This window comes from Leptonychotes weddellii, unplaced genomic scaffold (genome assembly GCF_054177405.1).
Source record: "Leptonychotes weddellii isolate Sample4059 unplaced genomic scaffold, ASM5417740v2 HiC_scaffold_1062, whole genome shotgun sequence".
NCBI classification, from domain to species: domain Eukaryota; kingdom Metazoa; phylum Chordata; class Mammalia; order Carnivora; family Phocidae; genus Leptonychotes; species Leptonychotes weddellii.
The window spans coordinates 1-14662 of record NW_027683137.1 but is presented as its reverse complement, the minus strand read 5'-3'; the positions used below and the strand labels follow the sequence as shown (position 1 = coordinate 14662).

Sequence of the window (14662 nt, the reverse complement as noted above, 5' to 3'; positions counted from 1 at the left end):
CATCCATCCATCCATCCATCCATCCATCACAGTAGCTAGCACCCCAGGGGTGATTCTGCCCCTCAGGGGACCATTGGCAATGTCTGGAGTTGTTTCTGGTTGTCACACTGAGGGAGGGAACAGCATGCTCCTGGCATGTGGTAAGTGGAGACCAGGGACAGTGCTCCACACCCTACAGAGTACACGGGACATTCCACCTCAGATAGTGACCTACCCCACATGTTACTAGTGCCAGGTCGAAATCCTGCTGCTGGGTAACTTCTAACCCATGGAAAGGGGACAATTTGGGAACCTCACTGCCCTATGTAGTAAAGGAGACAGGAGCTGTCTGGGACATTCGGAAATAGATCTCTGATTGTCGGAGGTCTGTCCCAGGACCCATTCCTCAGAGGAGGGCCTTTGCACACAGCACTCCACAGTTTGCTCACTTGAGGCCAGACTGAGGCCAAACAGAATGAGCTGTGGCATGGATGTGCGGGGACACTTGGCAAATATTGGAGCCAACGGCAAGACCAGCGGAGGCCAGGGAACCTCCACCTTCCCCTGGAAGCGAGGGGGTTTTGGGGGGCTGAGCAGGACTCACGTGAGACCTGCCCCTTCCCCCGCCTGTCCAGCTTCATGTGAACATTTCTCCCCTTCCAGGCTGGCGGGCCGGGGATAGGACACAGGGGTACTGACACCAGAGGGGGCTCTCCCCAGATATTTCTCAGATCCTGATGCTCCCACCGCTAGGTCAGAGGCTGCGGGGATGTTGAGGAACCTTCTAGAGGCTCCATAAGCCCTGCAGATACCTGCGCAGACCCCAAAAGGAGTCAAGCACATGCACACAGCCTGTGGTGGGGACAGAAAGCTCCATGCGCCTTTCCTGTTGGGACAGACCAGCGATACCTTGATGGCACAGCAGGTGTGGATTCTGGAGACCGCTAGGGTAGAAACGGTCAGCGTGATGAGGCAGGCGGGCGCTACACTGTGGTTTCCAGGGGGTGCTTCCCAGTGCCTGCACCTGCTTGCAATTCCTTAACAGGTCTGGGCCTGTCTGTGGGGTGGAGTGTGTGGGGTGGAAAAACCCTACCAGTATTTGCCCCCCGAGGCTGATGGTTATTGATCGAGGGTGCTGTCTCTATGGACAGGTGCTTCTAGAACCCGGGGCCCTTCCCTTCTCTGTCTCCGTCCCTTCTTTTCCCAGGCCAGTGAGCCCCGGTGGCTTTGGAGCATGCCAAGCCCCCATTCCCCATGGGGTCGCGAGTGGGTGACTTGTCCCAATGGGGAACCAGATGAAATCCAGCAAAGCCCTGCTCTGGGCAAGCTGAGATGCTGGGATGATAGTAATAATAATATCAGGATAATAATTATATCGCTTGGCAATATCTGTCTGATTGTTAATGAGGTTTAGCATGGGCGATGTCCTCTTGGACCTTCTTCTCTCATTTCTGGAGCCTCAGTTGTGCCAGTTCCCAAGTGTGGGATGTGGAACCCTAGGTGGGGGTTCCCTGACACCCCGACGTCTGTGGGGGTTGGGAGGAGCAATTTTCATAATAGCACAAAGACCTTGTTCGTCTTTTTAAACTACGTTGGTATGTGTACTGATGGTGTAGACATGATGTGGGGTGAACCTGTGGGGCAGGTGGCTGGGTGACCCCCTCTGGGACTCCTCTCTCCTCCTCCCCCACCCCAGGTGACTTTACAGGGCAGCAAGCCCAGCTGTTCCGTTCCTTGGCAATGGCACGTCAACTCCCCCCTGCAGATGTATGTCCCCTGGACACCTCAGCTGGCAGGACGATGACAACCTGCCGGACCAAGGAGGGCCACAGACAATGAAGAGTTCCGGAAATAGTTGCCTGGTGTTTCTGATCACCGGTCCTTGTGCTCTCCTGTGGCCCCAGCCAAGAGTTTTCTCCTCCCCCAGGAGTTCCTGGCCCATCTGGCAGACGCTTCTCTCCCTCTATGAGTCTCCTTGGCTCACATGTCTCCTGTCCCAACACCAACTCCTGCCCCACATTCTTCTCATGAGCCTTCAAGCTGTGTGTCCAACATGTTCAGCTCTCCAGGGCCGCATCCCTGGGTACCCGCTGCCCCTATGCCCCCCCCCCTTTCTCTGTACATTCAACTGGACTCATGCAATAGCGGGAGGGTTCAAACCAGGGGCTCCTGGGTCCGCACATGAGCCACATGCCTCCCTGTCCTGCCCAGTTCTGGACGACTGACTTGAACTACTTCCTAAATTTCACTTGTGCGCACCTCCATCCATTCAAGGATGCACGCATTCACTCATCCCCTCGTTCATACATTTAATTCGTTCACTCGTGCACACATTCATTCATTCATGAATACTTGCATTCACTCATTCCCTTGTGCATACATTTGATTAACTCATGCACTCGTGCACAATTCATTCATTCATGAATACACGCATTCCCTCATTTCCTTGTTCATACATTTAATTCGTGCACTCATGCACACATTCATTCATTCATGAATACACGCATTCACTCATCCCCTCGTTCATACATTTAATTCGTTCACTCGTGCACACATTCATTCATTCATGAATACACGCATTCACTCATTCCCTTGTTCGTACATTTGATTCATTCATTCACTCCTGCGCATACTACTCATTCATGGATATGGACCTTCACGCACTCATCCAATTACGCATACATGAACTCACTCATTCATGCACTGAGCCCGGTCATTCACTCATTCCTAGATCCCCTCCTTCATTCACGCACGCATGCGTTCAGTTATTCCTGTCCGTACTCACTCACGCACTGCTGCGCGCATATCCTCACTCACGCCTTCGCTCGTGGGTACACTCTTGCATTCATGCGTGCCGCCCGTCACCAACATCCAAGTCCGGAGCGCGTGGACGGCACCCACCCGCTCCCTGCTTCCTGCGGGCCCGCACGGCCGCACTCCTGCATGCGCACGCGCGCCCTCACTCACGCACACACTCCCTGGTGCATCCGCCCGTGCGCGCATGGATTCAACTGCTGAGGCGCCAAGTCTCCACTTACCTTGTGATGCTCTCTCGCGTCCATGCGTGCGCCCAAGCTCGACTCCTTCCTTCGCCCACCCCCGAATTCAGTAAGATCGCGTGTGCAGCTGTCCCGGCGGGGAGGTTTCCAAGCGTGGCCTCTCCAGGGCAGCCGGCTGGCCTTGGGCCCAGGCCGCCGGGCCACTGCAAACATTTACTCTGGAGCGGGCTGGGTGAAGGTTAAATGTCCAAACCAGAAACCACGGGCTTCCGGATTCCGCGGGGAGGGGGCCGCGGGGGGGCAGGGGCGGGGCGCGGGGACAGAGGGCGGCCGCGGCCCCTCTGCGGCTCTCTCCCCGGGCACTGAGACAGGCGGCAGGGGGCGCGCCGGCGAGGCGGGCTGGGGCCGCAGCTCCGCGGTGGGGGACCAGCGCCCGGAGGCCGAGCGGGGTGGGGCCGGGCTTCCGGCGAGCGGCCAATCGCGGGGCGCGGGCCGCGAGGCCCTCCCAGCGCGGGCGGGGCCCGAAGCCGCCGGAGCGCGCAGGAGGTGTGGGGGGCGAGGGGTTGCGGGGGCTGGGGAGTGGTCTGCGGAGGGTGGCGCGGGGGCTGCCTGAGCGCCCCGAAGGTGCGGGGGGCGCCGGCTGGGCCGGAGCGCGAGGGAGGCGGGGGGCGGCGGGCGTGGGGAGGGCTGGGGCTGCGGGAGCGCGCAGGAGGTGCGGAGGCTTGGAGGCCGCTTGGGCGTGCGGGGAACCCGGGGGGCGCGGGGCTGCCAGAGAGCCGAGGGACGAGGTGTGCAGCGTGGGGCGCGCAGTGGGGTCCTCGCGAGAAAGGAGGTGACGGGGGCGCGAGCCCGGGGTGGGGCCGGGGCCTCCAGGAGCGCGGAGGAGGGGCGGGGCGCAGCCGGGCCGCAGATGACTGGGGAGCGGCCGAGGAGTCCAGGGGTCGCCGGGCGGGAGTACAGTGAAGTGCCTGGCGCGCTGGGGACGCTTCTGACACCCGGGCGGGCAAGGGCCTGAGGGTGTCCCAGGACGGGGAGTATAAGCGGGGCGCAGAGGGGTCGCAGGTGACTCCGGGGCGAGGACGGGGGGTCGAGGGGAGCCTGGCTGGAGGACAGAGGCTGCCCACGAGCGCGGAGGATGAGGTGCAGGGCATGGGAGTCGTGGAGGTGGCGTCGGTTCAGCGGGGCCCAGGTGACGCGGGGCCGGGTAGGGGGGCGCTGGGCTGGGGCTGCAGCTATTACGGGGTGTCTGGAATGCCGAGCTGTCGCCTGCAGGCCTGGAAATCTGCGAGGGTCCCCTGGAGACGAAGCCTCTGCTAGGCCCTGCTCGGGGCGGCAGAGTCCACCCACCACGCCCAAGAGAACCCAGGCGCACGTCGGCACCACGGCGCCCAAACCATGCCGGGTAAGTCCGTGAACGCTTTCGGCCCAGCCTCCCTGTTCCTTCTGGGACCTGTGAGATCGATCTGTTCTGGGGAGAACCCCCCCCTTTGCCGGCACAATCACCCCCAAGCCCCTGGCCTCCCCAAAGCCTCCCCAGCGTATCCCTGCGTTTGCAGAGCCTGGCGCTGCCGGGTTGCAGATGGAGATGGGGTGAGTCTCACCCGCTGGGAGGGGTCCATATATAGCCTGATCAGGGGGCCTCGAGATTCCTGAATTTCCCTTCTGTAAAAGGCAGCCCTAGGAGTTTAGGTGTGCTAGTTTCTTGGGCAGTTCTCACCCACTGGTAGACAGATAGGAAGTTGGTGCCCCTAAAACTTTAGGAACACAGTGCCTTTGGAGGTTCCCAAGTTCAGACCACGGGGTGTACTCCTTTATTCCAATAAAGATTGGGGTAATCCCCCCGGCAGGGCAGTGGGCTTGGGATGGCCACATGGCTGGGGTTTAGGGCAAGACCTGGCCCCCGAGGGTCAGATTCAGTCCTGCACACCTGCCCTTCAGGGGGGTTGGGCACATCAGATGTGGGCAGTTCAGAGGGCTAGAAATTAGATAATGGGACTGTGGCCTTAACGCATAAGAGAGATGCCTGTCCTGTTTTTATCATGAAGACACCCCGTCTTGCACCAGACCAGACCTGATCATCCATGAGCGCATTTTTTTTTTTTAAAACAACAGGTTACTTTGTATTTGGAGGAGCAATTTGGTAAAATCACAGAGGAGCTTCCATGCTGTTTTTCTCCTGCCTGGCCTCGGAAAGGAAAATGGTTGAGGTGGGGTTTCCTGTGGTTCCCGCTGTAGGACTCTGTCTCGAGGAGAAGCAGAACGGTTTCTCTGTTCCAGGGAGCGGTGTGCAACTCTCCACAGTAAAAGCCACTCTCCCCCCAAAACCACTAGGGCGCATATAATGGCAGCATTCAATGAGCAACCTTCGGATGCATCTCCCCCATCAGCCCTGGAATGTGCTCGAAGACCCGAAGTGGGTATTCGGCATGTTTTTGGGGAACAAAAACCACCTTTGAGTAAAAGAGGAGGGGCCGAGGAGGAAGCTAGCCATTATTTCGGGGGGGTGGGTGGCGGGCAGATAAGAAGATGGGTCCAGTGGAGGACACACAAGGAGTAGAAACGGATAAAAATGAACCTTTCTCCCAGATTCATTACAAAACTCTCAGCCACCATGTTCTTCGGGCTGAACTTGATGTTGTGAGAATATTTATTTTTTCTTAAACCCGTGGTTGGAGTATAGCCACACGTGTTCTGTTTCCCCGCTCTGTGGTAATGCCTGAGGTCCCCACCCTGGCGCCATGTGGGGTGGCAACTGACTCTAAATGCAGTGCCCTTGGATGGCTGTGGACATTCCTTGATACAGCGAGACTTGGTCATTGTTAGCTTCTTAAAAGCAAGGCCGTGTGGCCTCTGAAGACCCGTTAATGAGTTTTCATCCTCGTCACCTTAAAATCCACTGGTCTGTCTTTGCACCTCTGATAGTGCTCTTCTCTGTGAGTGATCTTGCAACATGGTGCACGGGGCCCTGGTGGCCAGCCTTCAGACGAGCCCGTCTTTCTCGCAGAGCATGAGTTTGCGTGTTGGGGTTGCTGGAGAGAGGGGGTTGCTCTCCAGGGGTGCTGTGCTGTCATCCTGTTGACAGGACCACGAATCCCTCCATCCTAAGCAAGGGCGGAGGCTACCCGCTCTCTGGACCCAGCACTATCTCCATCCATCCTGCAAATCAGGAAGCTTCTGGACAAATAGCTTGTCCTCAGTGCATCACGTGGGGTCCCCAAAGCCCTCCCAGGTAATGTGCTCCCCTCCACGGACCGTGGAGCAGCTCTGATCCCAGGACCTCCCGGCTTCTCCCTCCCTCACCCGTGACTTGTTTCTCACGTGGAAGCAGCTGATGTGTTCAAACCAAGTAGGTCTGAAACATGAGATGGTTGGAAATCTAATTGTTCTGGTGTCTGGTTTGATAACTCTCTGGGGAAGGAGACGCATATTTATCAACCATGCTGAGTCAAAACAGACCCTGGCAATTGGATAACAGTTTCCTTAGTGATCACTGAGAGGATAAAGGAGTAGGAATAATCTAGTTGGATATTTTTCACGTCTTTGTGTTAACTTCCATTTAGAAGGAATTTGATGTTCTTTTTAGGAATATCCAGCTCAGCTCTGTTGCGAATTTTCTTTTTCTTTGAGGAGGATCCAATTTAAATTGTTTACATATGAAATATATAGCCAGTTACAATGATGGAAATGTAGCTTCGTAGAAAAAGATAGTTTCTCAGCCTGAAAAGGGCAGTTGCATATAAAATTAAACCTGATAGGGTCACCAGCTGATTGCTCTGCTTCTTTTCCCCAGGGTGGGTATGGCATTACCTGGTCTGCTTCCTGAGTTTAATGCCCCAATTTATTAGGGTGCTAAACAAATCCCACAGATGGGGTGCCTTAAAGAACATATATTTATTCCTCCCAGTCCTAGAGGCTGGGAGTCAGATCCAGGCGGAGCCAAGGCTGGTGCCTCCTGAGGTGTCTCTCCTTGGTGTGTAAACTCTGTGTTCTCCCTGTGTCCTCACGTGGTCATCCCTCTGTCCGTGTCTGTGTCCTCATCCCCTCTTCCTGTGAGGATCCCAGTCTTAGGGGATCAGGGCCCACCCCAATATTTTACCTGAATCCCGTCTTTCAAGACCCCATCTCCAAATATATCCGCATTCTGAGGTCCTGGGACTGAGGACGTCCTACGAGTTTGGCCAGGGGACAGGGGGGACATATTTCAGCGTGTAATACCCACTGATTAAAACGGTTACATTTATGTCCTTATAAAAATGCAGCAAAACCAGTGTATGCAGTTACCAGTTTGGGTGACTTTGCTGTTTGTATTATATTCCATCCTGTACCTTCCCTCAGGCAAATGCAGCTGCACCTTCCTCTTGTCTGGACAGCCATCCCGTCGCAGGGTGGTCTGTTCTGGACATGGGACTCTCTCATCACCCTGATGCCTTTGGAGGATCCCAGTCTTTGTGCCCATGTCTCAGACATGTCCATGGGGGGTGTCTCCTGCCCCTAAAACATCTTGTAGATATAGGTAGATAGATATACGATAGATATAATGGATAGATGGATAGAAAGATATGGATGGATGGATGGATGGATGCTATGGATGGATAGATAGATGATAGATATGATGGATGATAGATATGATGGATAGATATGACAGATGGATGGGTAGATGGATGGATGGATGGATAGACGTAGGGATGGATGGATAGTTAGATGGATGGTTAGATAGATAGATGTAGGGATGGATGGATGGATAGATCAGATGGATGAATGGATAGATAGATAAATAGATGATAGATAGATATGATGGATGGATAGATACATGGAAGGTTGGATAGATGGATAGAAATATATGATGGATGAATGGATGGATACTATGGATGGATGATGGATGGATGGATAGATGATAGATATGATGGATGATTGATAGGTATGATGGGTAGATATGACGGATGGATGGGTAGATAGATGGATGGGTAGATAGATGGATGGATGGGTAGATGGATGGATGGATAGATCGATAATATGATGGATGGATAGACAGATACATGGAAGGATGGATAGATGGATAGAAAGATATGGATGGATGGATAGACAGATACATACATACATATTTTGGGGGGCTGCAAAGTTGAGTTTCGAACTTTACTGTCTGAGTGTAACCCACAAGTCACAGTGGTGACGCCAGGAATCCGCAGACCCTTCTTAATTTGGGAAAGAGACCGCAGCAGCAAGAACGTGCAGACAGGAGCCTGTTGTAACAGGCGCATTTTGGAATTTACCCCCATGGAATGTAAAAGGTCAAGGAGGCGGTCCCCCTGGGAACCAGGCCTCAGAAGCTTGTGTTCATCATGTTATATTTAGCGTGAATGCCAGTCCTTCGGGCCCTGCTTTGGGGCCGCCGGCCCGGGGAGGGGAGGACGCTCTGCTCTTTGAGAAGCGAGGTCTGTGTGTTCTTGCCCTGCGGTGCGTGCTGCGAATTTTAATTTCTGCAGACAGCACAGGAGCCTGCACAGGATTTCTTTAAACTGTTGTCTCTCTCCTGGCAACGAGCTCCTGGGGGAGCAGGAATTAAGTTGGTTGGAAGTCCCCATAAAAGCTACCAGCACTGCGAGGATGCACTTAGACTGGAAATTGCCATCGATTGGATCCCCTGTCAGCATTTCTTCCCCACCTAGTGAGACACTGTGAAACTGGGCATAGTTTTGTTTTGTTTTGTTGTTTTGTTTTGAGTTGGGCAGACATCTGCATCCTAGCTCAGATAATCGGGCAGTTGCTTACATGTTGTGATGTGTTTGATTCTCAGATTCAGGTATTTGGGGTGAGTTGTTTTAGACTCGAATGCAGAGCAAATCAAGGCATCACGTGCAGGCTCCTTACACTCTGTGTGTGTGTGTCTGCGTGTGTTTGTGTGTTTTCAAAGGAAAAGATGTAGGGGGTGCCTGGGTGGCTCAGCATGTGACTCTTGATCTCGGAGTCATGAGTTCGAGCCTCACGTTGGGCAGAGCGATTACAAAGAGAGAGAGAGAGAGAGGAAGGAAGGAAGGAAGGAAAGAGGAAAGGAAGGAAAGAGGGAAGAAAGGAAGAGGGATGGAAGGAAGGAAAGAAAGGGAAGGAAGGAAATACGGAAGGAAGGAAAGAGGGAAGAAAGGAAGAGGGATGGAAGGAAGGAAAGGGAAGGAAGGAAAGAAAGGGAAGGAAGGAAATACGGAAGGAAGGAAATACGGAAGGAAGGAAGGAAATGAAGTGTTCTTAGTGAACATTTATAAACTATGGAGCAGGTACTTGGTTCAGTTGGTGAAGCTTCAGAGAGAGGGGTGACCGCCAACCCTGCCATCTTCTGAGACCCACCGGGAATGTGACTCTGGTGTCTTTGTCCACACCCGCAGTATCTGACCAGGCGTTCGTGACGCTGGCCACCAACGACATCTACTGCCAGGGCGCGCTGGTTCTGGGACAGTCACTGAGGAACCAGCGTGCGACCAGGAAGCTGGTGGTGCTTATCACCCCACAGGTGTCCAGCCTGCTCAGGTAAGTCGGGAAGATGCTCCCGTGCCTGGCTGATTCCTGCGTCTCTAGGACCTGTGCCTGTGGAGGTCCCGGGAACCGTCGGTGTGTCTGGAGCTCCCGCTGACTCGGGGGGCATCTGACGGTGGTACGCTCGATTCGTTATCAAAGGAAGTGAGTCTCGGTAGAGGAAGTGAGAGGTTTAAGGTTGGAGGTTGTAGCAAGTCACATGTGGTTCTGCAAAATCCTGCAATGTGCAGCATAGATTTTTACATCCTGGTACGTCCCCATCGCCTTGTAGGATGTTTCCCAGGGAAGATGAGTAGAGGTACCTCCAGGGGGCCTTGCCGTGTGCATGGCTCTTCTGTTGTGGTGGTGAGTGCATGTCTAGGGGCGAAGGATTGCTCTGAGTTTCTCTCAATTGCTCTGGAAAACAAAGCCTGTTCACTAGGCTTAGAGATGTAACAAGCAGGTGGGACGCGGGGGCCAGCCGAGCGTGGGATCGGTGATGCATGAGCATCAAAGAGCAGGGCCGTCAGGCGGAGCAGATGCATGGCTCCTGAGAGCTGGAACGCATGGGACACGTGATGGCCACGTGAATGGTGCCGCGTGGCTGGCTCCACTGTGAGCTTCCTACACAAGCTCACTCATGTGAATGACATGATTCCTCTTGGGTTGGGTGCTGTTGGTGCCAGGCTTGCTCCCATTTACCAAGACTCCTCGGGCAGGCGTAGCAGAGCGGGGATCTCAGCCTGCCCTACTCCATGCTCCAGTCCACCGTCTGCTCCTCATGACGAGAGACTGTGAGCTATCCAAGGTCGGTGGTCAGCGAGGGTGGATTTGAGGGTCTGAGGAAGCAGAGGGGAGACCGTGGGGTGGAGGCAGTGCCAACCCAAGATAAGCAGGACTCCCTTTTGGTAGCCAGTGAGGTCACGCTCAGCAGACACAGGGTCCACAGAGGGAAGCGTGGTAGGCAGGGACAAGGAAGTGGGGGCAGGTTGCTGCCATGATGGGTCCATGACGTGTCTCCTGGAAACAGCCGGGTGCCCATGCAGTGATCTGAATGCACGTGACTCCCAGAGTCCAGGAGCTGCGTGCTCTTGGCTTAGGATTGCCATGCCGGGCTTGAGAGGGGAGATCAAGGACGACTCCATGCTTAGATTGATAAGGATGCCTGCAGGTCCACGTGGGTGTGCTCACAAATGCAGACACCTGAGCCCCTTGGCGCCTTGGTTGTGTAGAGTGGGTTGTGCCTTCCAGCCTGAGCGTGAGGACGTTCCCGTCTGTGGACACATGTGCGGTGGTGTCCCCACAATATCACGAATGGTGCTAGTTCACTTGGGAGACCATCTGTCCCTTCTGGATGTTCCCAGGTGACTGATGTCAGCTCGGTGTAGCCGTGTGCATGGAGACTTCTCTTGAAGGCGGCTGCTGTAAGAATAGAGTTTCGTGAATTTGGGGCTTCTGGAGGCATGGTCCAGATGCCTGCAATATGGAGGAGCTCGCAGTTTACCACGGGCAAATGCAAAGAATGGCAGAAGAGTTTTGTGGTAGACGCATGGGCATGAGGGTCTTCCAGTTTGTTCTTCGCTGTGGGCGGCGTGGACAGGGCCATTGTGTTCATGTGTGGGGTGAGCCTGGAAGGGTAGTGGGAGGTTAGAGGAAGCCTTCCTGGAGGCAGGGGTTGGCAGAAGGGAGTCAGGCTCTGGGTGAGCAGCATTGGAGGACACGGGGAGGCCCAGAGTTTGCAGAAACCTGGAAAAGTGTGCATGGGCTCATCTCTGGACGCTGATGGCCACTCCAGTAAGGGGTTGTCCCAGTTAGCAGAGGGCACCAGTAAAGGGGGCTGTGGGAGCTGGGGTGACCACTGGAATTCCATCAGGCTATAGTAGGCACAGAGACTTCATTACTCGGTGCAAGGACATGGCCCCCAGAGGGGTTTCCCACTCTGTCCTTCACTACATCATTAAAGGAGTGGTGTCAGGTTCGCTCAGCCAGCTCTTGGGGCTGAGATCTGAAAGGCCAGTTCCGATCCGGACTAGGTAGTCTGAAGGAATGAGGAGAGCCCACCCGCTCCTTGACGAAGCATCAGTTGGGAAAGCCCACTTTCTGTGTCAAGGTGAAGACACACAGAAAAATTTAAATCAGCACCAAGCCTGCAAGACATCTCCCCAAGTGAAGGTGGGGACGTCATACTCAAGTTCAGGGGAGAGACCGTATTCGTGAAAAAAGTTAGTGTGGGGTGAATGGAAGGACTTTAGAAAAGATCCAAGGAGTGCTTTTAATAAAATTCGTGGAAGTAGAGATTTGTTGATACAAATAGAGCTGCTCGGAGGGATGGAGTTGAAAGGGGTCTGGCTGTGAGCTGAGGAAATGTTAGCAGTCAATAACAATTACGAAAAATTAAACTTTCTAGAGACCCCATTACATGCAATCCGCCCTGCAGACTGTGAGAGTCATTGTTATGGAAAATGTCAGATGCTTCCCAGTATCTGAGCATAAGTTTATAGAGTAGGAAGCTTTAAAACAGAGGTGGGACTGCTCCAAAGCTGAGAGCAGATGAAACCAGCTTGGAAACAAGGATGTATTTGAAGCAAATTTCCCAAAGTGAAGAAACACCAGAAAAAGTGGGTATCACCAAACGTGAGAAAAACAAATAAAGACCCCAAACGTAGATGTCTACGTATTGATGACTTTTTAAAGTTGCAGCGATAAAGATTTCTGGATTTGTCCAAGAAGCCATCTGGCCAAGTTTATGGGTCATTGGCAACGTGGTCGGAAGGGATTCTCAAGCACGCAGGTGGTTCGGGGCTTTGCTACTAAAAAAAAAAAAAATTGTCATCTGCTGACTGAATGTTATATCAAAAAGCACAACTTAATGAGAAAGCTCTTTCTGGAAGGATAAGGAGGCTAGTAAAAACCTAGTATTGAGGGTAAATAACCATTGTAAATACATTTATAAAACTATGCACATTTAAAAGAGACCCATGTTATCTGATATATATTTTTAATATATTTATATATATAATTTATATTTTACATTTATATATATTTATATAAAATATATTTTATATTATATATATATTTATGTATACTTATATATTATATATAATTTATATATATAATTTATAAATTTTTAATATATTTTTTAAAAATTCCAGTTAGTTAACATACAGCATAATATTAGTTTCAGGTGCACAATATAGTGATTCAACACTTCCATACATCACTTGGTGCTCATCACGACAAGTGCCCCCCCTTCATCCCCATCATCTACTTAACCCATCCCCCACTCACCTCCTCTATCTGATATATTTATTTAATAAACGATAGACAGAGTTATTGGATCACATGTAGAAGAAAGGAAAAGCAGAAACAATCATATTGTTTTCTAAGTATAAGAACCTTTTTATATCGTTTTCCTAGTGTTTAACTCACAAATAAGACAGACACGTGAGTAAATTGATCTACTGAATAATGCATGAGGTACCTCTTAAATGTTATGCATTATGTAAACAGTGATCTTTGTTCTCATCAGCCATGGACCATTTAGAAAAATTGATTTTATACTCATGGTACAAGGAGGCATTTAATGTGACGCTTGGAGCAGAAATTGAATGTTATAGTCTTTGACTATAATGTAATAAAAGTAGGCATTAATAGCAAAACGAATTTAAAAACCACATTATCCTTGGACATTTTAAATTAGAAATTCCTAAACATTTCATAAGCGAACAAATCAAAGATTGAATTCTATGGTGCTTAAAAAAATATTAGCAATATGAATGCTACCTCTACAAGCCAAATGGGAAAGCTGAAGTCATTCCAGAGAAAAACATTAAAATCAGTGAAGAAATAAATTATCAAGTTCAAAGAAATTTTATATTAAAACAAACAAACAAAAAATACAGAAGGCAAACAATACAAAAATTAAAATCAGTGAAGAAATGATCCAGTTGGAAAAAAATTAAGAACAAACAAACAAAAAATACATAAGGCAAGAAGGAAGAGATCCATAAAAACTAAAAACTGGGAACAGGAAAAAAATCCTGTTGGAATCTAAAACTAATGATGTAATGTATGGTGATTAACATAACAATAAAAAAATTAAAAAAAATCCTCTTGGATTTTTAAAAAATCCAGTATTGGATTATTTAAAAGTAAATTAAGATGACAGATAACATAAGTATCCAAAATAAAAGTGAAAAAGTAGTCATTTGCATGCAATTTCAATTTTAAAAGCAAATAGGACACAGAGCACTTTGCTGGTAATATTGATGAAATACTTGGGATCCTCGTAGGGAAATTCAGATGACCCCACATTGATACTAGAAAGAGTAGAAAACACTGCTCAAGTACCCTGGGGTGGAAAATAGAGAATGTTATCAAAAGCTTATCTGGTAGAAGGTTCTGAGCCCGGGTAGTTATAAAGGACGTTCTGTTATGTTGGTCACAATGAATGAATTTCCATGTGATAGGAGTGATCTCAGAGACAAGAAAAAAAAAATGAATGTCTTCATTTATTTTAAGAAACTGTCCTAATCTTGATACCCAAACTTGATTTACAGGTTTGGTTGTGTTTTACATATAGACAGAAAAAGCCACCAAATACACGACAGCAGCAAGACCACACGAGGTGTATTGTAGAGACATGAGTGGTACCCTAAGGACCATGGGGTACCCAATGGTGCCACATGACCTCCATGTAATTCAGCCCATCCATCTATCAGAGAAAGGCAATGATATGGTCCTTTGAATATAAAGCTAAATGTGTACCAAGATGAATTCAGGTAGATTATGGGTGTAAAGGTAAAGTTTTTAAAGCATAGAGACATCTTAGAAGTCAATAGATCAGGATGTCTCAGCCTGGGCACTGTTAACATCTGGGGCTGGATGATTCTCTGAGTTGGAGTGTCCCTGGTCTCCACCCACCATCTGCTGGTAGGATCACCACCCACAACCCTCCCTGAAGATGGGATAAGGAAAAATGTCTTCAAACACTGACATGGATGGATGTTTCATTCATCTGAATGTGGGGAAAACCATCTTAAATGAAAGCAAAGGAGGATACCAGGACCTGTGTAGGTCAGAAATACTATGTGTAAAAGTAAAAGATCAAACAAATAAACTAAGGAACACATTTACAAAATCTTTAATGGGGAGGAGGCTTGTTGTCTGTATAATATTCA

At 50.5% G+C, this 14662-nt stretch overlaps 1 long non-coding RNA gene across 4 annotated transcripts; it reads left to right on the top strand.

Annotated features, from left to right (window-relative positions):
- Nucleotides 1-3372: 3372 nt before the first annotated feature.
- Nucleotides 3373-14656, top strand: LOC115937208 (uncharacterized). Of its 4 annotated transcripts, none has more exons than XR_014141569.1 (3): nt 3373-3396; nt 4251-4380; nt 9356-14656. It is a non-coding gene; the product is annotated as an uncharacterized LOC115937208 (long non-coding RNA). The 4 variants fall into 4 exon arrangements; XR_014141566.1 differs by having other exon boundaries at nt 3390-3524; XR_014141567.1 differs by lacking the exon at nt 3373-3396 and adding an exon at nt 3548-3602.
- Nucleotides 14657-14662: the final 6 nt, after the last annotated feature.